Source organism: Dipteris shenzhenensis, chromosome 20, assembly GCF_047967505.1.
Source record: "Dipteris shenzhenensis isolate YYH24624 ecotype China chromosome 20, Dip_SZ_1.0, whole genome shotgun sequence".
Taxonomy (NCBI): Eukaryota; Viridiplantae; Streptophyta; class Polypodiopsida; order Gleicheniales; family Dipteridaceae; genus Dipteris; species Dipteris shenzhenensis.
This window is the reverse complement of record NC_141615.1, coordinates 7,027,989-7,050,831: the sequence shown is the minus strand read 5'-3', so window position 1 is coordinate 7,050,831 and position 22,843 is coordinate 7,027,989. Positions and strand designations below refer to the sequence as shown.

Here is a 22,843-nt window from a genome sequence, read left to right as displayed (position 1 = left end):
CTATTTTCTATGATATTGTATGGGATGGAGAGGATGAGTGGAAAGGCTCATTGTAAATACCATAGGTATGAATTATAAATACCTTGGTATTGTTGGAATTATATCTATAATTCAGCAGTGACCAATGTAATATAATAAGTTAGTTAGGGGCACTTTTCCCTCTTTTAGAGGTTTTTCCCCCTAACTGCAGTTAGTTCACTAACTATGGTTAGTGACTACTAAGGTTTTGTCACTATGACAAAACCTTATCAACACTACTTTGAGTTGTACTCTTTTACACACTCTATTGAGCAACTATAGCTTCTAAGCTTTTGACTCTCTCACTCTCTCTAGCTCTCACACTCTCTGGCTCTCATACTCTCTATTCCTTCATTTGGTATCAGAGCAAGGTTAAAGAGCCTGGTGCTCATAGCTCCCTCATTGCTCCCTCAGCCTCGTTTTTACAGCCTACGTAACTTTTCCCGTACAGTCCGTACGACTGTACGGAAGCCTGAAACCTGCCGTACGCTTCTGTCGCCTGCCGTACGATTTCGCCTAAAGTACATCGCCGTACATCGTACCACATCGCCGTACGATTCTGTCGCCTGCCGTACAAATCCGTACCTCGCCTTACGCCGTACAGCTTCGAGCTTTTGTACCTGCAGCCGTACCTCGCCGTACGCCGTACAGCTCCCAGCTTCCGTACCTCGTCGTACCTACAGCCGTACATCGCCGTACCAGTTTGTACTGCTCCGTACCAGATTGTACTGCGCCGTACCAGTCGTACTTCGCCGTACAACGCAGTACCAGTTTGAACTGCACCGTACATCGCAATCTGTGCTGTACCGTACAGCTTGATCCTTGGCAGGTGATCTTTGATAGGCTGAGTTTGCAGACAGCCATTGTTTGGCTAAGTATTCTGCAAGAACATTTGGGGCATTTTGCAGATTGAAGCCATTGCAATCATTGGGCAATTTTGAAGCTATCACAAGAGCAAAATTGCAGATTTATCTGAAATTTGGGGCTTTTGTATTAAAATTGCAGATTTGGGGCTTTTGACATTTTTACCCCTTTCTGGCTGCAATTTTTAGCTACAAATTGGGGCTTTTGTGTTTGGAGAGCATTTTTTGGAGTATTCAGTATATACTGCCTTTATTGGAGTGTTTGGAACACTTTTGGCAGATTTTGGAGAGTGATTTATGCTTGGACAGATTTTTGACAGCTCAACTGCAGAAATCTAAGTTGCATATACAGCCCGTGCTTGGGTGTGGTTTTTGGGAGCTGTGCATTCTATTCCCAGTAAGGGAATTCAGCTTTGTATCTGCTTCAATTCCTTTATCAGATATGGCCCATCAAAATCAGAATGATTTTCAGTTCGGTGGTCTTTCTCAGGAAGACAAATTGGATGGTACCAACTACTCCCTATGGAGTTTTATGGTACGTAATATTCTGATTTCTCGCAATCTATGGGATTATGTCAATGGGGATGAAATCCGACCAGCAGATATTGCACCTGCTACCCCTCCTCACCAAGGAGGTGGAAGAGGTCGTGCACAAGGTGCAGCTGCAGGACAAGTTGTTGGTGCAGCTACAGTTAATACTCCTGAACAAAAGAGATGGGATTCACGGGATGCCTTAGCCTTGTCTTGCATCTCTCTTTCAGTGAAAAGATCAATCATTCCGCATATCCGGTCGTGTAAGACCTCCAGGGCAGCGTGGGATATTTTGGAAAGCATGTATGCAGCACGGAATGATGCCAGGGTATCTTTTTTAAAAAGAGAGTTGAGCAATACACATATGGAGGAGGGTGACTCCATGTCAGCCCACCTCACTAAGCTACAGGATCTCAGAGAGCAGTTGTTAAATATAGATGAAATTATTCCTGATTCAGAGATGATTACAACCACTCTGAATTCTCTTCCTGAGTCTTATCTCAGCTTTCATACTTCGCTGAATTTATCATTGAGGGGGGGTGCAAATCCTCTTTCTTTTCATGAGCTGATAGGACTTCTGCTTCAGGAAGAGCAGACCAGGAAAAATTTGGCTTCACGTGCAGGTGAACAAGCCATGCTCTCAAAATTCAAATCAAAAACAAAGGGACAGGCAAAAACAGCAGCAAATCAGCCTTCCAGTGGGTCAGGACAGCCTTCACAAAAGGCTAAAAGTGATGCAAGCAAGCCCAAAAAGAAGGGTTTCTGTCACTACTGCAAAAAGCCAGGCCATCACATAGCAGAATGCAGGAAAAGGATTGCAAAGGAAAAGAAAAACAGCTCAGGAATGGCTGTTTCAGATTCAGCCCCTTGTGCATCTGACAGTGGGGATGCTGCAGCCAACTTTGTTGGTCAAGATTATGCCTTTTTATCTTGCATTTCTGATTCTAGGTTGGCTGTTCCAGATGTTCGCGATAGTACAGCTTCATGCAGTGATGATACATATGCATTTTTGACTTGCAGTTTTGACTCTCCTTCAGATGCATCTGCTTTCAGTGTTGATGAAACACTGAACATATGGTATTTTGACAGCGGTGCATCCAAGCACATCACTTCGAGGAAGTCTCTTTTTACTTCCTTGCATCCACCTCCTGTTGGTAAGAAAGTCACTTGTGCCAATAACTCCTCATATTCAGTACGTGGCACAGGGGAAGTTGAGCTCACTGCAATTGATGGCTCAATTTTCAGACTTTCTGATGTTTTATATGTGCCTGGCATAACCAAAAATCTCCTTTCAGTGTCCACTCTTAACAGAGATGGATTTCAGGTCATCTTTGAGGATGACAAATGTGCTGTCCGGGACAGGGAAGCTAACTATGCCTTAATGTTATCTGGTACCCTGCTGCGTGGGCTTTTTCAGCTTGATATTTTTCAGAAAAGAGCAGCTCATGCTTTGGCAATTTCTTCCCCTACAGTTGCCATGCAAAATGCAGAATTATGGCATGCCAGATATGGCCACATGAATTACAACAGCTTGATGACACTTCAAAAATTTTCAATGGTTGATGCATTGCCCCCTCTTGAGATACCTCCTCCACATGCCTGTGAAGGGTGCATTTTAGGTAAAATGCATAGATTTCCCTTCAAGAAGGATGGTTCAGTTAAAGCTGTTCGCAAATTGCAGCTTATACACAGTGATGTCTGTGGTCCCATGAGGACTCCTTCATTGGGTGGTCATCTCTACTTTGTCACATTTATTGATGACTACTCCAATTTTACTTGGGTTTATGGGCTGAAAAAGAAATCTGAAGTGTTCACAGTGTTTAAACACTTTTCAGCCATGGTTGAAAATGAAACCGGGCTCAAGATACAGATATTACGCACGGATAGAGGTGGGGAATACCTATCTGCAGAATTTGATGCTTTCCTCAAACAAAAGGATATTGTGCATCAGCTCACAGTCAGGCTGACCCCTCAGCAAAATGGCAAAGCTGAGAGGAAAAATAGAACCCTCATGGAGATGGACAGATGTATGCTGAAAAGCAAACACATGCCTCATAAATTCTGGTTAGAGGGTTTGATGTGTGCCAATTACATTTTGAACAGGGCTCCCACTAAGGCTTTAAAAACAAAAACTCCTTTTGAGGTGTGGAATGACAGGAAGCCTTCAGTGGATCACTTCCGAGTCTTTGGATGCCTTGCCTATGCACATGTGCCAGTTGAATTTAGGCACAAATTGTCAGATAAAGCCATCAAATGCATATTTGTTGGATACAGTGCAGAAAGCAAGGGGTATCGTCTCTACAATCCTGCTTCACGCAAAATCATTGTAAGTAGAGATGTGATATTTTCTGAAAATTCAGCTTACACTCAGGCTGATTTTCAAATGCCTTCACCTTCAGAAGATGTATTTCAAGGGTTGCTACCCATTGCTTTGGGTTCCCCTGCTGATTTTTCTGATCCAAATCAGAATTTACAGCAACCTTCACATGCTTCAGTTCCGCCACGGGATGTCATGCCTCCTCCACAGGAAGTGGAACAAGTGGTACAGCAAGAAATTGCAGACATACATGCAGCAAAAACAGTCCCAAACTGGCTGTTACAGACTCTCCGGGAGAGTAAACTTGATGCTCCGTTACCTGGCAGGACTCGCAGTGCAGCAAGGCACATGGAAGGTGCTAATTCAGTGGAATCAGCATATGCAGGTACTCTCCTTGATGAAGAGGAGCCTGCCACATTTGAAGAGGCACAAGGTAATGTGCATTGGATGAATGCCATGCACGATGAGTTGCAGTCCATTGCCAAAAATCAGACTTGGGATGTTGTGGACTTGCCACCCGGTAAACATGCTATTGGCACACGATGGGTATTTAAAGTCAAACGGAAGCCAGATGGCTCCATTGACAGATATAAAGCCAGGCTGGTTGCTAAAGGCTATGCTCAGAAAAAGGGCATAGATTATGAGGAGACTTTTGCTCCTACATCCCGGATGACCACCATCCGCTCAGTAATTGCAATGGCTGCACATTTTGAGTGGAATGTTCATCAGTTGGACATCAAAACAGCCTTCTTAAATGGGGACTTGCTGGAAGAGGTGTATGTCAAACCACCTCCGGGTTTTGAAATTACAGCAAATGCACTTCAAGTCTGCAAGCTTAATAAAGCTTTATATGGGCTGAAACAGGCCCCTCGTGCATGGTATGCCAAGATACATGCCTTTTTGACCAGCAAGGGACTGCACAATAGTCCTACTGAGAGCACCCTCTACATCAAGATGGATGGGGGGGAAATATTAGTCATCCTTCTTTATGTTGATGACTTACTGCTCACAGGGTCCAATGACGACAAAATTGCAGATTTCAAAACTGATTTGCAGACCCACTTTGATATGTCAGATTTGGGGCTGCTTCATTTTTATTTGGGGATCCAGTTCTCTCATGAGAGACGTGGCACTGTTATGTCTCAGTCCAAGTATGTTCAGAAACTTTTGGACAGATTTAACATGCAAGAGTGTAAGCCCATATCTACTCCTATGGAACCGGGGCTGAAACTCACAATGCATGATGCAGGAGAATCAGTTGATGCCACACTTTACAGTCAAGCTGTTGGATGCCTCATATATCTCTGCAATACTAGGCCTGATATTCAGTTTGCAGTATCTCAGGTGAGCAGGTATATGCACAGCCCTAAAACTATGCATTGGCAGGCAGTTAAGCGCATCTTCCGTTATTTGCAAGGCACCAAGTCTTTTGGCTTACTATTTCCCAGGGGGGGTGACTTGCAGATGCATGCCTACAGTGATTCAGATTGGGCTGGTGATTATGACACTAGGCAGTCCACTAGTGGCAATTGTTTCTTTTTGGGAAAATCTTGCATTTCATGGCTAAGCAAGAAACAATCTACAGTGGCTACCTCATCATGTGAAGCTGAGTACAGGGCAGCTTTCACAGCAACAGTGGAATGTGTCTGGCTGAGACGTTTATTTGCTGATCTTTATCTGTCTTTGGAGGGTCCTTCTCCAATTCTCACTGATAGTCAGAGTGCCATTGCAGTGGCAAAGAATCCAGTGTTTCATGCTCGCACGAAGCACATTGAGGTTCACTATCATTACGTCAGAGAGAAGTTACATGCAGGAGAGATCAGTATGATCTTTGTGTCCACACATGACAACGTTGCAGATATCTTCACCAAAGCACTACCACGTGAGAAGTTCGAGGCATTTCGCAGTGCCCTGAACTTATATCCTTTTGGTGATTGATCAGCCTTGTACATGACATTGGCACTGCAGGGGGGTGTTGGAATTATATCTATAATTCAGCAGTGACCAATGTAATATAATAAGTTAGTTAGGGGCACTTTTCCCTCTTTTAGAGGTTTTTTCCCCTAACTGCAGTTAGTTCACTAACTATGGTTAGTGACTACTAAGGTTTTGTCACTATGACAAAACCTTATCAACACTACTTTGAGTTGTACTCTTTTACACACTCTATTGAGCAACTATAGCTTCTAAGCTTTTGACTCTCTCACTCTCTCTAGCTCTCACACTCTCTGGCTCTCATACTCTCTATTCCTTCAGGTATGGGGTGAGTTATTTGTGTATGGGATATTATGGAGTTTTTTAGAAAATAGGAAGAGTGAATCATATAAAGAGGTGGGCTCATGTCCATGTGTTCCAATAATATAAGAGAGGCCACATGCCAAGCGTGTGGAAGGCATGTGGAGGAGTGTGAAGTCAAGAGAAATCCTTCTAGAACTCCTATTTGGAATAAGGAGGATGTGGACATGTGAAAAAGAGAGAGTCCCTATGGGCTCCATGTGAGGAGACTCTTGACTTTCTCAATATTTTAAGAGTCTTGAGCATCTTGTGATGGGACACATGGCAAGAGTAGCCAAAAAAAACATGGATGGTGACATACGTGCTTATGTGATTGATGGGGAAAGGAATCTACAGGCAGCAATTGTAAATGGGTGAAGGAGGGTAACAAAATCTCTATAAAAGGAGCCCTCCTCTCCCTTGTTCATCAATCTCTTTCACCATTAGGCCTCATGTTGCTGTAGCTCTAGTCTCCCCAAGCCTCTTCCATGAGCCTTCTCTCCCTCTTGTAGATATTCTCTTATGTAGACTCTTGAGTCCATCTCTCTCTAGTTTATTCTCTCTCTATGAGTAGTCTTGGAGCTTCCGCCCCCTCTTGTATGTATGAAACCTCTTCTTCTCCCTTGTGTTTGTAGTGTTGAAGTGGATTCTCACTCTATTTGTAATGAAGGTCACTTCAGGTTCTCTCTCTCTTGAGTGTCTCGTCCCTTTTCTCTTTCAAAGCCTTGAAAGTTCTTTCTATTCGGCCGCTCACTGTGCACACATGGTCCATCTGTTTCTCCTCTTCTAGGCGAAATCTATGAGGGGTGGATCGTTGATGAAGGTGGAGTCTTGAGAAAGCATCCTGCTCATGCGAAATTAGCCTGGGTGGAGGGTAGTTTTCATGACAGTTGACCCCCTGTTAGTGTTTTGCTCATAACTTTCTGCTCGGTAGTCCGATTGTAATGAAATTTATATCAGCGCGAAGCTCTCTTCAAGGCGCAAAAAGTCCTAAATTTTGCAATTATCTACAAAAACTGCAAAAGCCCAAAATTTTGCCTGCAAGATTGCAAGCAGAACCAAAAAGCCCCAAATTTCTGGAGTAGGTTCTGCAACTTGACAGCAATGCCTGCAATAAAACAATATGTCCCAAATGCGCTCCCGAAATGCGAGCCAAACAATGGCTATCTGCAAGAATGCCTGCCAAAACACCTTCCAAAGTTCACCTGCAAAGAAAAGCTGCTCTAAGTATAAACACCTTCAACTTGTATGGAATTGGTAGTACGGAACTGTCAGTACAAATTTTGTACAAGGTATGGACGATGTACGGCGAGCTTGTACAGATGGCACAGATGTACGGAACGCTGAACTGTATGGATGCCCACACGTACATTGTACGGAATGCCCTGTCAGCTGTACGGAACGCGGAAGTTGGGACGGAATGCAGGAACTGGTACTGAATGCTGGAGCTGTATGGAATGCGGGAGCTGTACGAAATGGCGCTTCACGGACTGTCGTACGGGATCCGTACAATCGTACGGACTGTATGTAATAGTAGCATGAAGGACTGGCTGTACGACGCGGGAGCGACAGATGTACGGACAGCGTCACTGCAGTACATACAGAAATCTGTATAGTTGTAAGGAGTGTACGGACGCGCAGGAGTAGGAGCTGGAGGTCGAGCTTGCGGGCAGTGGGCAGTACCGAGAGCAGTTGAAGCATGGGCAGGAAGAACCTGCTTTGATACCAAATGTGAGAAGAAAGGGAGCAGAATGCAAGAGTGAGAGCAAGAGTGAGCTGAACGTCTGAATAGAAGAGTTGAGAAAGTATAAGAAAGAGTGGGGTTTTGTCTAAGTGACAAAACCCTTATCCTATCCACTAACCGTAGTTAGGGATTGGACTGTGGTTAGGGGGAAAAACCTCAAGAGGGAAAAGTGCCCCTAACCTACTTATTACATTACATTGGCCACTGCCTAGAATATACGAATAATTCTAACAAAAGCTATTGGGCTGAACACTTTTGTACCCACTGGTCTTTCCAAGCAACAATGCATCAGTTGTGGTTTTTCAATTAGTTGAGACATGTTGGTTGCCCTTGTTTTTGTGTAGTAGTCTCTGATGTCGTTGGGCAACCCACAATAATGTTTTCTAATTTGCTATGACAAAGGCACATGTCGATAAGAGCTAACCCAGCAATAGGGCTTCCCAAAAGTTTTTATTGTACTCTTCCAAGTTATGACAGTTGGCTGCATCCAACTTGTGCTATGCTATCATAACATCCACCTTAGACATAGTGGTCAGCCAAGTAATTGAGAATACATGTTTGAATTGAACCCAACTGGTAGGTGCTTTATTCTGTAGCAACAAATTAGTCCACCATGTAAAGCATTTCCCTTACCTTTCGCATTTTAGAGGACTCAATCAAGTTTCCTTCTGAGAAGGCTGCATCAAACTGTTGCACAACAGTTAGAGCCTTCAGCCTATCTTGAGCCCCATTGATTTCACTGCTGCCCCACCTTCCTTGTAATCATTTACCTTCCCTTTGGGTGTCAGATCGTCATAAAGAGGTGGCTGCAAAAATGGAGGGGCATTACCTCCAGCCTGTCCTGCACTGCCACCTGCATGCCAATATTGCCATACATAATGTTAGGCATTCTGGGGTGCATACCCCAAACACATTCCCTTGCATTCCTTGCATACCAGGCTGAGAACCCATTGGGTGGTTTCCAAGCATTCCAGCTTGACCAGCCATGGCATGGAACATTGAACCACCACCAAATACCTTGGATGCAAAGAGGGTAGGGGAAAGCTTGCTGCGCCTGATTTGCATTCTGAAAATTATTCCCTTGGCCATGCATATCCATACCAAGACCATGAAAGGACTGTTGCAATGGAGCACCTTGTTCATTTGGCATAACTAAGGGCTGTCCATTCAATGGCATCACACCAAGTAACTGTTTTTGGACCCCACTGGGCTCTCCTACATGAGAATGCCTCTTTCTCTCCTTACTACTTAGACATCAAAGGAGCGTGCATAAACTCAAAAAATTGTGGGTCCCGAGTGAGCTTCATTAGTGTTCCCACAGCACTCGTCAATTGTACCTCGAACAAAGCATCGGCATCCTCTGCATCCTCAGCCTCTTCGACCCTTTAGATTGAGAGGCAGTCACATCAAAAGGATTTACAGCCTCTACAAGCAAGTGCACGACCAGCCCACATGCTTCCTCTACAGGTTGTATACCGACCAGCCCTCGAGCATCCAAGCAGAATTCGTGCGCCAGCCCGCGACTTGACCAAGGCAAAATTGCGACCCCCCAAACGGAATTGCTGCTCCAGCTAAATCCCATACGGAAGTCAGTCTGTCCCCCCTGCCCTGTTGTCCAATTCCCATCATGATCCTCATCGACGCCTGTCCTAGGTGCTTCCAACAACATGCACGTAGCCATGGTAATTTAGTAGGTGCCATGTGGCACTTATGTTTCAAGCTACCCCATTCCCCCTTTAGTGGGGCATTTTTAAGACCAAACCAATGATCTAGCTTAAATTTTTAAGGGTCCTTGGCCCCCTCTTGGGCCCAAACCCCAAATATACCCCCAAGGAACCAATCCTAGGGGAGTCTATGAACACCCACACCCTATGGCCTTGCCCACTCCATTTTCCAGGGTCCGCCGGCCCACGTGCAAGCTTAAACTCACGCCCTTGTGACAAACACCTTTTGGATCCTCTCATGGTCAATAGGTTTTTAAGCGATTGTTCTTCACCTGGAGTTTATGTGTCATCGTCGAGCCCTTAATGAAAAACCCACACAAGGTGGTAGGATCCATATACGAGGCTTGGATTGTAGGTCCTTGAATCCCTGCAAATAGGTCTCGAATGGCATTTTATCCATATTCAAGTGTGTGAACTTTGTGAGGAGATCAAACTCATCCTCAGGTTGAAGGAACTCTTCTCTAAACATTTTTTTGAAGTCAGCCAATTCACTGGCTTGTCTTTCAATTCCCTCCACCAATCTAATGCTTTTCCCCTTAAACATCCCCTGTGCTATCCGGATTTTCAAGGAATTGGAAAAGGTGAAATGAAAAGTGCACCTGCCACCGGTTCAACTCTCGTGGAACCTCGCTTATAATTTACTGCAGAAACACTCATAAGAGCTCTCTCTCTCTCTCTCTCTCTCTCTACACACAGCTAGGGCCCAGGACAACATGTCGGGCTGGACCCCCCCGTAGTCAGCTCTGTGGTTCTCTGGTTAACCGCAGTTAACCCTGTTGGTAATAAACCAAGTCTCCCCGACCGAAGTCAGGTTTTCTTAACTAGAGTCAAGTGTCTTTGACCGTAGTCAATTTTTTGATCATTAAAAGAACTCTTTGACCATAATTAACACATATAAAACTCTTTAATTATGATCAAATAAATGGTCAATTGTACTTTGACTTAGGATATTCACATTGTGGTGACATCCCCTCGGCTTCTATCCAGTTGACCTCAACTGAAAAGCTTCCTTGTAAACATCCAAAAGCTGTGGATGATCGGATAACATGTCTTCGTCCATCCACTTGGCATCTAATGCCGTATATTTATTGAATTTTACAAGATTTCTGTAAAACTCCTTGCCCTGAGGGCCTTTGCGTACAGTATGGTACACAATTTGCTCTGGTTGAAGGACCTCCTCTAGCTCATCCACTTCTGGTGGATCCTCTGATACTGGCTCTGTAGGCTCTAGCCCTTGGAATTTCTTTAGAAGACTCACATGGAATGCATTGTGGATCCTCCAATGCTCTGGCAATGCTTTTTTTTAAAAACGCAAAAAGTAGTGCTAGTTATATTGCTTGAAAACGAGAGTACAAGAAGACCTAAAGGCCAACGGGCTGTAATCACAAAACGGATACAGCCCGTGGTAACAAAATATAAAAAATTACAAGCCTCTCAGGGCATAATGATCTGAGTGTGGACAAACAGCCACGGTGGGGGCAAGTAATGCCACTGAAGACTCTGAGCAGAGTGCTGGAAGAAAAGCTCTTGATGGTCCCAGTCGCAAAGGAAGCGCCGTCTCTTCTCCTTCCCTGCCTGGGAGTCCCCCTGAATCTGATCCCACTAACCCTTGAGCGTGTGAATGATCGTGCTCTAGATGTTTGCTAGGGTCTGGGTAGCAGAAGAAGCCTGATCTCCTAGGGTCTGCGCGCATCTGGAAGTCCAGATATGCCAGCCTACAATACTCCCTATGATCTCCCAAACTGGGTGCCGAGTCATCGCTCCTGCATCTGTCTCTGTCAGATGCCAGGGGAAGCTTTCCATGCATGCCCAAGTGGCCTGCGTGATGAAGAAAACTGGATCCTGCCGAGAGAACTCGTAAGCCAAGTGGTGTCCCACCTCGGTGCTGCACCAGCAAACGGCTCCCCAAGTGACCGGTCCTAGCTCGGGTGCAGCCCTCGCTAAGATCCCCATGACTCCCTTCACTCTGTCTGAGCATGCGAACAGCTCCAAAGGTAGTGCTTCAGGGATTCCTTCTCCTGAAAACACATCTGGCAGTGCCCCTCCTGCCCCATCTGCCTCAGCCATCTCCCCATTGGTAGCCCCTTATGGATCGCCATCCAAAGAAAGTAAGAGATCTTCCTCGGTCGCTAGCTTGCCCAAAGAGTCTTCCAGAATGTACGAAGAAAGACCAGAGATATCCCTTGGCCATACTAGCTATGTGCCTGGGTAGGTAGCATGCGCTGGAGAGCCCCAAGAGCACGCCTACCGATGCGCGCGCTATATGAGAAGAAGGGGGTAGGGTTCTCTGAGGTCTCCAGTGGTGGCCAGTGCCACTTCCCTGGGTCCCACTCCAACTCTGTCAAGGAGCGGCCCTCCCAAATCCAGAGTCTCCAGCCCTGGTCCTGCACAACCAGGGGGTCCATATGCCACGCTTTCCCTTGCAGCCCTATGATGCGAAGGCGTTGCTAGGGAAGCTGGGGGTTGATCACAGCCTCTCTGCTCTGGAGACGGCTACCATCGGCGACGGAGAAGAAATGCATCGAGGAGTCCGAGAAAAGGCCTGCAACCACCAAAGGAATGCCGCGGGGTGTGAACTGCCCTAGCCAGCTCTCATCTCCTGGGAGGAGCTGTCTAGTGATCTTGGGAATCCTCCAACCTGCAGGAATGGCAGCATCAATCTCCGCTCACCAAGCCTGGATCCCACGTGCCGTACCTACTGCTGCTGCCAGCTCGTCTGGGCCAAACTGGCTATAGACATCCCTCCAAACTCGGAGGGAGCACGCAGGCCCATGCGCCCAGAGCGCCCAGGGGATATGGGATCTCTCTCCAAGCTGGCAACCTATATCATCTGTCACCTGGTTGCTCCAAATCAGGGGCTGTCTGTCTATCTCCTCTCGGCAGTTGGGGGGAACCTGGGAGAGGCTGTGCCGCAGCTTCCTCCAGACCAAGAAGAGGCTGCGGAGGAAGGGGGAGCGGGGCTGAGTCAGCGGGGCTGAAGTGAAAATCCACCGGATAGAAGGCTGCCAATCACCCCCTCTCTGGGGGATACACGCGCTGAGACCATGCTGAAGCAAGAGCTTCCAGGTCTGCCCTCTTGGGGTCAGGCCGCGGATGACTAACTTGCCAAGTAATGCATGACTCTGAAGTTCTGGATCTATGATGCCAAGACCGCCCTCTGTATGGGGGAGAATGACCGTCTGCCAGGCGACCCGGGCTCTGGTGGTGCCGGAACCGTCTGAGCCAGACCACAGAAAGTTCCGCACCAGTCTCTTTAGCTGGGCTACGCAGGATCTCGAGAAGCACCAGCAGGATGCCACATACCAAGCAGTGGCTAAAGGACCTGATTGACCATAAGGGCCCTGCCTGCCAGAGATAGCCGACCGTGCTCTAGAAGGCTAGCTTCCGTCGTATGGAAGCTAGGACCGGTAGGAACTGCTGAGCCAGCGTGGTATCCAGCCCTACTTGGAATCCCAGGTAACGTGTCGTCTGTCCTCTAGGGATCCAGCGAAACCCCAGGAAAATACCCCACTGTGAGCTGGCTCCCGGATCCGTAAGAAAACCATCTGACTTATGTCAGTTGATTTTCGCCCCAGCGGCTAGGCAGAAAACCTCTAGAGACAGTCTCACTCGCTCCAGTGACTCAATATCATCCTACACATACAGGGCCGTGTCGTCTGCATACTCGGAGTCCAGAAGTTGTGATCGTCCCTGATAGGGAGGCGCATCCCTCGAAGACCAGTGGTACGGGCTCGTAGGAAGTGAGTCATGGCCTCCGCAAAAAAGAGGAAGAGGTAGGGCGCAAGCGGGCAGCCTTGACGTACCGAGCGCTCGAGGGTGAATCTCTCCCCCATCCTGCCACTGATGATAACCCGGCTGGAGGCCGATCTGTAGAGGCTAGCAATACCTCTAATCCACTCGTTCGGGAAACCGAACCGAGAAAGTGTGCCCTCCAAGAAGGACCAGTCTACCCTGTCATACGCCTTCTCAAAGTCAAGGAGTATGGCTAGGTACTGGCCACTATGCTGGGCCCACTCCGTTGCCTCTGAGAACGTGAAGATGTTGTCCAAAATGCTGCGATTCTGGACAAAACCAGTCTGGGTGTCGTGGATCAAGTCATGTAGCAGGGGTTGGATGCGGCTGCTGATCATCTTGGCGAGGATTTTATAGGCAGTCGGAAGGAGCGCCATTGTCATATCTCCTGACGGTCCCCCCCTTTGGGGATGAGGCAAATCAAGCCTGTCGCAAGGCTCTCTGGCATCTGTCCACTGGAAAAGATATGCTGGAAGGCTGCGAGCAGGGGCTGGTGGATCTGCTCCCAAAAGGTGGTGAAGAAAGCTCTAGAGAGCCCATCCTCACCTGGGCATTTCTGCCCATCAATATCGCTCGCAGCATCCTGCATCTCTGACACGGTGAACGGGGCGAGACGGGCCTCACTCATGCTAGGCTGCATGAGCGTCGGCGTATACCTCCACACCTCCTTCCTACAACGGCGGGCACGAGGGTCTGGGGGCTTCTGCTGAAACAGGGATCTATAGAAATCTGTCGCCAAGTCCCTGACCTCGTTTGGATCTGTCCTGACACTACCATCCTGCGCCCTAAGAGATCGGAGCTGTTCCCTGCTGACCTCTGGCCATGAGTTTTGAAGAACTCTCTACACATCCTGTCGCCTTTCCTAGCCCAAAAGGACTTGGAAGCGTGGAACGAGAACTCTGAGCGTCTCTGGGTGATCTCCTCTAACATGGCTCGGGCTCTAACCTCCTGTCGTCTGAGCTCCTCGGAGCCTGGGGAAGACTGCTGCATGCGCTGTATCGAGGCAAGGTCTCGTCTGAGGTCCCTCTCCTTCGCCCACCACTGCTGTCGGACGAGAGTCGCCTCTTGCTGACATATGAGGCTAGACTCGGCGAGAACCTGAGCTACCTGAGCTGCCATATCCCCCATGGGGTCCCAATCCTGCTCCCACAGGTCCACTATCTTGCTGCAAACCGCTGCTCTGGAGTAGATGGAGTCTTGGATCTGACACGAGCGGGGAGGTAAGGAATGAGAGGCTGAGTCCAGGACTAGGATGACTGACAAACGACAGGCTCTTCTCCCCTTGACACCTCTGGTATCATTTTTGTTGTTCCCCTCTTAGAGCACAAACTCGAACCACCCCTGACTCTCCACCTCTGCCTATCGCCCAATCATTGACATAGAAACGGTCCAACCGCCCCAAAAGTCTACCTCTCTCCCTCCTGTAACCCCAACAGAAGTCCAAGCTCCCTGTCCATCTGCAAAAGGAAGGCTCTCTCCAACTGTCCCGACCTCCCACAGCGAACAAGAAAGAGTCCCATTCCGCCTGCTCCGCGTGAGCTATACCGAGGAACTCTGGGCCCCGTCCCTGCTGATCCTCTAGAGCCTCAAGGTTATTGAAATCCCCTCCTACAATCCAAGAATCCATCTCTGGCAATAAGTCTGTCAGAAAGCTCTAGAAAGCGGCTCTCCGTCTAAGGTCGGTTGGGGCATAGATATTGAGGATGCTGATGCGGGATCCCTCAATATTCAAGCCCACCCAAAGCGCTCATCCTGGAATCAAGGTGCCAAAACCACACACATGCTGAACTAGAGAAGCGTCGATGGAGGTACAGACACCTCCGCTCCTCGTCTGCCCGCCAATCGAAGATTCCCAGTAGGTGTGGGAGCGCCCTGTGAGGACCTTCCCACACTTACTGGTTGATGACCAAAAGGCGGAACCGTTTGGCGCTCTGACGCCATCTTAGACGAACGCCACCCTCCTTCCACTGCTGCTGAAGAAGATCCGCTGCTCTGCTACCAATCCAGTCCTGTACCTGCTCCTGGGAGTGATCACGAATTGTCTCCCAAACATTTTCATTCGTCCATTGCTCATTCCCGTCACTAGTGATAGTGAAGGAATAGCTAGGACCATCATGGGGGGCGAGGACGGACACCTTACCCTCCGCTCCCTTTCGGAGGAAGAAGATGCTGATGTCTAGGCATGCATGGAAGGAGCCAATACCAGCTGCATCCAAGTAATCCCAAGGTCCTGCTCGGTAGAACTCCAAAGGTAGAGCTCTAGGAGCTGCCCTTGGGTGGGGGGACGAAGATGAGGAGTCAGAACCAGAAAGCGGGGTGCTGGTCGTCGGAAGAACTGGGGTGGTGCTGGCCGTCTGCGGGGAAAGGCCTCTCCCCTCCACCGGGCCAGGGGGGGTAGGCGCGGCGGAGGTCTATAGCTTTGGGGCCGCAGAAGGAGGGGGGGGTCCCCGCGGGATCATGCTCGAGGGAGAGGGGAGGGCTGAAACCAAAGGTGCCGGGGGGGGGTTCCGGAGGGGGGGGAGGTAGGGGAACCGAGGAGAAGGGGGGAGGAGGAGGGGGGGGGTGGGGTGAAGGATGAGGAGGAGGCTGGCTGACCTTCTCCTTCCCTTTCTCCTTTCCCTTACCGGGCTGCTGCTGATTGGTGACCTCAGGGTTCTCCTGCTGGAGAGGGGGCTTTTTGGTTATTGTTTTGTTTCCTTTCCGTTTCCTTTTGACCTCAGTCCAGCCTTCCCCTTCTGGAGGGGTTGTCGATGCCTGGCGGGGGGGGCTGGGGGCCATTGGAGATTCTGTCCTCGTGAAGTGAGGGTAAGAGCGCACCTGGTGCCCGAAGCCGTGGCATCTCAGACACTGATCTGGGCGACCAGTGACCATAATGCGCTGCGTCACCACACCTGTGTCCGTCTCAATCTCGAATTCCGAGGGGATACTCTGCGGATCTAGGACTGCCACTTTGACGCGTGGCACCCCTTGGGCTGCCGCCGCATCAACGAAGGTGTCCTGCATGAGCCAGCCAAAGTGCGCCCCCAAGTTCTTGATGATTGGGTGAAGCTCTGTTGCGAGGCCTGGGAAGATGAGGGTAACTGGATGGCGGGGGATGCGGAAGCGGGCATCGAAGTCCGCTACACTGAAACCCCTATACCATGGGACCATAAGGATGATCTTCCCACCCACAGAGGTAGGGGACCGTCTGATCATATCACTCGCAGCCTGCACCGAGGAGAGCTTGAGCCAGAAGATACCACGTCCCATGAGTGCGACCTCCTCAATGTGGCTGTCCTCAAGGTATAGGGTGGACTGCAGCCAGTCCCTGATGTCTGCTCGTGAAGGGGCGTAACCAATGACTCTTCCATAAACGGAAGTCTGGGAAAAGTCATTGGCAGCCTGCTTCACCAAGGAGACTTGATGCTCTGTCAGTGTTATGCGGTAGGCTGAAATGCTCTGGCAATGCTAACTCGTATGCAACCTCATTTATTCTTTCGGTAACCCTGAAAGGGCTGAGCCATAATCTCCTGTCTCTGAGTCGCACTGACTCTATAAGGTGGTCTGTTTGGTGGCTCACTAGGCATTAACTCTATCTGATGATCTTCTGGTCTCTCAGCGGGTAACTCCCCTGGCAAAGCATCGGAAAAGAAATCTTTAAAGTTTACAAGAAATTGAAACTTATCTTTGTCTGCATCATTCATTTCAGCATGCATATCATTCTCTTTTTCTTTTACAAAAACCATGTACGCGGAAATTGCAGACTTTATTGCTTTACCACATGTAACATCAGATACAATGGGGATAGTCTCCCCTTTATTCCTGACAACTAAATGCTGGTTTTTCCCCCCATGCACAAACTCGAGCACTCTTTTAGGAAGAGTCAACTTCACTGCCTTTTGATGAAACCAAGGCATTCCCAAGACTACATCATGATGTTTCAGTGGAGAAATGAAGAAGTCTTCCCGATCCACATAATTCTGTACATGAAGACGGAGCTTCCCTATCAAGGGAGTGACTGGCACAGGATTCCCACAGAACATCTGATTGGCATCCAAAGCCCTGCCCAACTCCTCCGTCTTTATTCCCAGCCTCAGGGCTAGGTCCTCTGATATGAAATTATCAGTAGCCCCTGGATCAAATAAAATTAGCGCTTGCTGGTCTCTGACTTTGCTCCATGATAGTAGCAATTCTCGTTCTTCTGGGTTTGAAACATGACCCAATATGTCAGGAATTCCTCCTGCCATTGGCTTTTGCGGTCCCCGTGGCTTCTCTGCCTCTTTTCCCTTCGAAGTTGAAGGCTTTTCTGGGCACTGGGCAGCCACATGCCCCTCTTTGCCGCACTTGAAGCATTTCCCATCTCTACTGAATTCAGCTATCTGTTCAAGGGTGAATGGAGATTTGCCTTTATATGACTTTGAAAACTGAGTACCCCTCGGCTTCTGAGGCTGAAACCCTTTCTTTTCAGCCTTGGGATACTCTTTCTTTTCTGATTTTGAAAAATCAGTTTTCTTTCTTTCGGCACGTCCTACATGTAAGGATAGTACCGTGGATGGATCTTGTAACGGCACAAGACTAGCTACTGAAGCTGAATGCATAAGGTCTTGAATGTTCTTTGCCCCCAAAGCATTCACTACTGCCTGGATTCTTGGACTGAGACCTGCTCTGTACTTTCTCATTTGGGTTCCTTTGGAGATCTTTTTGAAAGGTGCAACCTGCAAATAAGCATCCCAAAACTTTTGGTTGTACACATCCACTGTATCTCCTGCATCCATATGCAAACTATCCCAATCTTGAAGAACATGATCGCTAAACTGTTTAGGCATAAACTACTGGTAGAAGGCTTTCTTGAAGTCCTTCCACTTCTTCGGGGCTGACCCATCTGTGGTCTATGCACTCCACCATGCACTAGTTGTCGCTGTTAAGTGCAAACTGACCATTCTTAACTTGGAGGATTCTGAAAACTTTTCTGTACCGAATGCAGCATCAAACTGCCTGGTGAACTGCAATGCTTTGTCTGTATGACCATACTGTCCATTGTAGGTCATAAACTTGACAGATTTACCTCCCTCTTTGAATTCCTTGGTCTGTCTGGAAGACTTACTCTTCCTGGACTTCTTGTGTTTCCTTCTTTTCCTTGATGGTTTATTAGATAAAGAAGAAGATATAGAAGTCGAACTCGAAGTAGACGGTGATGGACTAGGAGATCGGTGATGATGCCTCGATCTCTTTCTGCTATGAGACCGTCCCCTATGAGATCTCTCTTTCTCTGGTTGTACACGAGAGTGTGCCTCTGGCATTGGCACGTCATATGCTGCATTAGGCATAGCTTCTGCTTGAAACAAATGCTGAGCCCTTGGATCCCTTTTGAGATTTTCCATCTCTTCCATACGAGTGCGCCATACGAGTGCGTACCATCTGCTCAAATTCTTGCTGAGTTTGTTGCACACTTCTCTGTCTTGGATGTGCATCCCTATCTTGTGAATCCCACTGGATAGGTGATTGGGCCATTTTCTTACAACTTGTCTGAGATCTACAAGTTTCTCACACACACACACTGTGTATGCAAGTGATGCACGCTGCCTTAGCTTAACCTCGGGTCTACCACCTCAGTCACCTGTCTAGCTGGCACTCCAGGTCAGCTGCCACATGTCCTGCCATGTCATCCAAGGCGCTGGCTGCCACGTCAGCATCCACACGTGTCTACCACGTCACCTGCCACGTGTCAGATTACACACGTGTGCCACATCAGCACCTTGCAACTTGCAAGACCTCTGCCACGTGTCCTATGCCATGTCAACAGGAGCCTAAGGTTCCAAACTTTCTGGCTGGGAAAATCTGCATAGGCGACGGAATTCTCTAGAGCTTTGCTTATCGTGCCTTCACATCCGACAAGAAACCTCCCGTTGAGCCACGGACCTGCACCATATATGCCCGCATGAAAGTCGTCTGGGATGCCTGCTAGCTCTCCGCTCGGGGCATCAAATAGTCGTCTGCTCAAGGCACGTCCAACGTGAACCCACGCTCGTAATTAAGCGATGAACCTCGCTTTAGCTTACCAGCTTTACCACTTCGGATATTTCTTCTGGTCACCATACGCTTAGCCTTGGTTTACACTTACATATAGCGACAGCCAGCCAAGGTCTTCTGAAGCCTCTCCTCGTACATACGCTTCAGATTGCGCCCATCGCCTGTTAGCTTTTTGCTAAATCGTCACAACCTCTATCTTTTTCCTTCAGCTGGCATATCGCCCAGGGACTAGCATAAGGAGAACGGACTATGAAGATTCCTGTACGCCAATCTTATGCGCAAGCTCATATATCGTGCGCCATCATCACGCATCGGAAATGCTAATTCCTTGCCTAAGCTACTGCTTGGATCGTCAAAGGCTTAAGAAAGCCTTTAATCCTGCTTTGATACCAATGAAATACTCCTCCCTCGTAAAATACAGCAGAGACACTCTCATTTCTTTATGCAATCGCTAGCTCTCTCGTGGAACCTCACGCTTATAATTTATTGCAGAAACACTCATAAGAGCTCTCTCTCTCTCTCTCTCTCTCTCTCTCTCTATCTCTCTCTCTACACACAGCTAGGGCCCAGGACAACATGTCGGGCTGGACCCCCCCCGAAGGTATTTTATTTCTTGAAGAGAGAATCTGTTACAAGAGTTCAGCGTAGAGCTGCCCGATTCATGAAAATCCAACGTGAATCCATATTACAAGAGCTTCAAGCTCATTTCAAATTGGCAACATGCCACTTGTCTAAAATCTAGACTAAGTCCTATTACATGCCACTATGGGCAACTGTGGAGTCTTCGAAGCACTTGGTCACGCGAACCACCTCCTAGATGCTTGTTAGGCTCCCGTAGCGCTTAGGAAAAATAACTCTTCTTAGTACCTGCAACAATTAATTAAAGCGCACCACCATGGCACCCATTAATTGTTAGCGCTTTGCATGCAAACAACACATTGTGGACTAGTTCTAGTCACGGTGGGCGTCCCCACTGAACACATGTGCACACATAACAAATATAAAAATATATATTTATTCTCTGGTTGATCGAAGTCAACGCTCTTGATCATAATTAAGGAGCTTTGACCAAGGGTCGAGGCGCCTTAATTATAGCCAAGTCTCTCCAACCGAAGTTGGCACATCTTGGTTAACCGTGGTTAACCCTCTTGGCGTATGCCAAGTCTCGTTGACCGAAGTTAACACTCTCTGACCGTAGTCAGCTCTGTGGTTCTCTGGTTAACCGTAGTTAACCCTCTTGGTAATAAACCAAGTCTCCTCGACCAAAGTCAGGTTTTCTTGACTAGAGTCAAGTGTCTTTGACCGTAGTCAATTCTTTGACCATTAAAAGAACTCTTTGACCATAATTAACACATATAAAACTCTTTAATTATGATCAAATAAATGGTCAACTGTACTTTGACTTAGGATATTCACATTGTGGTGACAAAGAAGGCGCTATTGGAATAATCCCTCTTGTCCCCACTACCGAGCCCTTAATTGTGGCTTGTAGCAATGCTACGGTTGAGTTTGGGCTGTAAATGTGTCCTTCAAGTCCTTCAACTGCTTGTCCAAATGTGTCGTCAGCTCAGCCTTTAGTACGTTTGCTGCTCCCTGGTCATGAGGTTCTTTGCTCCAAAATCTATGTCATGTCTTCTCCTCCATGAGGCTCTTTAAGGGGAGGTACATTGCTTGTGGCCTCCTCATGTGCACATGTTTCTTCAGCCATTGTACGAGAGAGATGAGGAAGCATAAAATTCAGCCAGTAGGTGAGGGAAAGAGAAAGAGAGGTGGACTGATTTGCTGTTCAAAGGAAGCTACCGAAGAAAAGAGAGGAAGAGAAAGGCTTTGTAGAACTTGTTCGACACCATAATTTGCTGCTGCTGGAAGGAACTGATAGTCTGGAAATCGCTTGGAATCCGCCTGATAATCTCCTTCCTTGGATCATAATTCACTGTAGGAACTTCTTTCGGGTCGAATTTGCTGCAACAATGGAGTGGGCTGTTGTGTAGACTAACAACAAGGAGGGGTGTGGGTTTTATAGCTATTCGCCTAGCCCCTTGCCTCTAGGGAACTTTTCTCCAAAGCTCACAGAAACAAGCTGAGGCCTTTGGTCCTGTGTGGCCAAAAGGCATTCGTCCCTCTAGGGAGAGCTGCGATCCGCTGCTTCCCATTTTCTAGATGCACCACAACCGGGCAGTCTAACCAGGCCTTTAGCCTCCAATTGCACCACCTGTCCAAGCTCCCAACACCCAATACTAACCCCGACTTCCTACACGATAACTATAGCAGCGATTGCACAACTATGGCATGCTCAATCAACTGTCCCAACCACTCATCCTAAACTGCGATGGAGTCTTCTACAGCAGTTATTCAATTGCGCCCTGTTTTTTAAATGCAAACACCTGAAATCCTCTACCAAAGGCCTAAGCAAATCACTGCACGAAGCTTCTACCCTCTGTTTTGAACAATCAGTGTATAAATCCCTGAGTAGCAAATCACTGCAGGAAGCTTCTACCCTCTGTTTTGAACATTCAACATATAAATCCCTGCTCTACTCAATTCCCCATCAAGGTACAAGGCCCCTCCCCTTGCAGATTGCACACCCCCTGGACGTTTCTTGCACAAAATAACTACTGCGAACTGTTCCCATCACCATACTTAAACAATTCGTTCGAATTCTCAAGACATTCAGCAACATGCACATTCCTAGCACCATTCGAATCTGTATACCTTGTAACTCAACTGTGTAGCTCTGATAGCAACTGGAGCATCCCCGCTAGGATCTAACCCTAAACACAGTCCAAACACAACTAGCAAAACCAAAATAAAGGTAAGCAGGAGACTCATTCCCAGCCACCCTTGAGGCTGGAGTACGTGGGCTCTAATCAAACTCCCACAAGGCAATGCCCATAGCTCTCGTGATCCGCCATATAGACGGTAGGAGTCTAGGCTCTTGATCCAGACCAGACCTATTAGTGGTGTCAACATACTGAATGCCAGAGAAGAGCATCCTGCTTTCTTCTAGAAAGCTTCTCGATTTAATATAGCCAATTGGCGTCATGCTATTGTTCTAAGTCTTCTAGCCCCACTTCAGCCTGCTTTCCTTGATCCTAGGGGCCCTTAACCCTACTGGATTAAGTCCACTAATTTGAGGATTAACATTTTTGTACATAACAAGGCCTAGGTAAGAGAGATTGCAACTTCTCGAGAAATTCTCCTAGTCCCTAGGGCTCCAAGAATGTATGTGCATCTTCTAACATGTCATCATCTGGATTTTGGATGGTTGATGACTCTATTTGTAGTCTTATTGCCTCTAGTCCTCTTGGGCATGAGATATTTCTTCTTAGCCTGCTCGATGCATCTTCTTATAATTATCTCTGTACAACATAATAGCACCAGAACACCGTTCCAGGCCTGTGGAACATTAGAATGCGGTTTCCAACTTGGAAATGTTCCTGAAACACACTAAATGGAACGTTCCACGCTCCCAGCTAGGGAACGTTCCCATCCCACGTTTCCCTAGCTGTTTCCTAGATGTTTCCTTCAAAATATGTGCTTAAGGGAATTTTCCCAGATTGATGTTTACTGC

General features: G+C 47.7%; 1 protein-coding gene and 1 pseudogene across 1 annotated transcript in view; one reads left to right on the top strand and one right to left on the bottom strand.

Moving 5' to 3' along the window:
- LOC147889198 (carboxypeptidase) overlaps positions 1-22,843 on the top strand; it is a 55,409-nt gene that overhangs the window by 28,466 nt on the left and 4,100 nt on the right. The window lies entirely within an intron of this gene.
- LOC147889199 (uncharacterized) lies at positions 6,994-22,315 on the bottom strand (annotated as a pseudogene).